The sequence below is a fragment of the Merops nubicus genome, unplaced genomic scaffold (genome assembly GCF_000691845.1).
Source record: "Merops nubicus isolate BGI_N331 unplaced genomic scaffold, ASM69184v1 scaffold30246, whole genome shotgun sequence".
NCBI classification, from domain to species: Eukaryota; Metazoa; Chordata; class Aves; order Coraciiformes; family Meropidae; genus Merops; species Merops nubicus.
The window spans coordinates 1-951 of NW_008617413.1; positions in this window are offsets into that span (position 1 = coordinate 1).

A 951-nucleotide genomic window follows, 5' to 3' on the forward strand; every position below is an offset into this window, starting at 1 on the left:
AGGGGGGGGAGAAAAGGGGAGGGGGGGGAGAAAAATACTAAATTACTTGTAAATTCTGATCTCTTTTGCTTGCTCTAAGAGACCTAGTGAGTCAATGTGAAGTCCTGAATTATCCAGAATATGTAAACTCCCTGCAGCACCTTCCAAAATTACCAAATATTTCAGAGGCAGCTTTGTCTTCCCTCATTCATCTTCTGAAAGCCCATCACAAAGACTGTCACAACAGCATACAGGCTGCAGGACCAGAGGAGAGCACACAGAACAGATCTCAGGGTTTCCAATATGCTTGAAAAAAAATGGAAAAAGAAAGAAAGAAACCAAACAAACCCAAAAAAGAAACCTAACTGGTTTGTGCCATTTGCTCCATTTAAGTTGGGTCCTCCAGGAGGGTATTGACTGGGAGTAGTAGAGCATGAAGCACTTTTAAAATCCATATTTTATTTGCATAATTCCTCAAATGTCTCCTGCCAGATGCAACCATAGCAATGCCAACTGCAGTGCCACCATCTCTGCCCCATGGCTGAAGTTGGCATATTGATGCTGTTACATGGTGCCCCTCACAGAAGGAGGAGGAACAAGATCACCAGGGCTCTTCATAAAAAAGGGTGATTATGATTTGAAGACAAATACTGATCTGTGAACAACAGAATGAGTGGATTTCAATTTCAATTTGACTGATGTGCAAAGATGTGGAAGGTTTCAAGTCTCTTTTCATGGCTGATGTAAATGTGGTGGTTTTCTTCCACGTGGACTTTCTGGCATCAAATTATAGAATCATGGAATGTCTGGGCTGGCAGGGACCTCCAAAGCTCATCTAGTCCAACCCCCCCACCACAAGCAGGGACATCTCCAACTAGATCAAGCTGCTCAGAGCTTCATCCAGCCTGGTCTGGAATGTCCCCAGGGATGGGGCCTCCACCACCTCTCTGGGCAACCTATTCCAGGGATCTG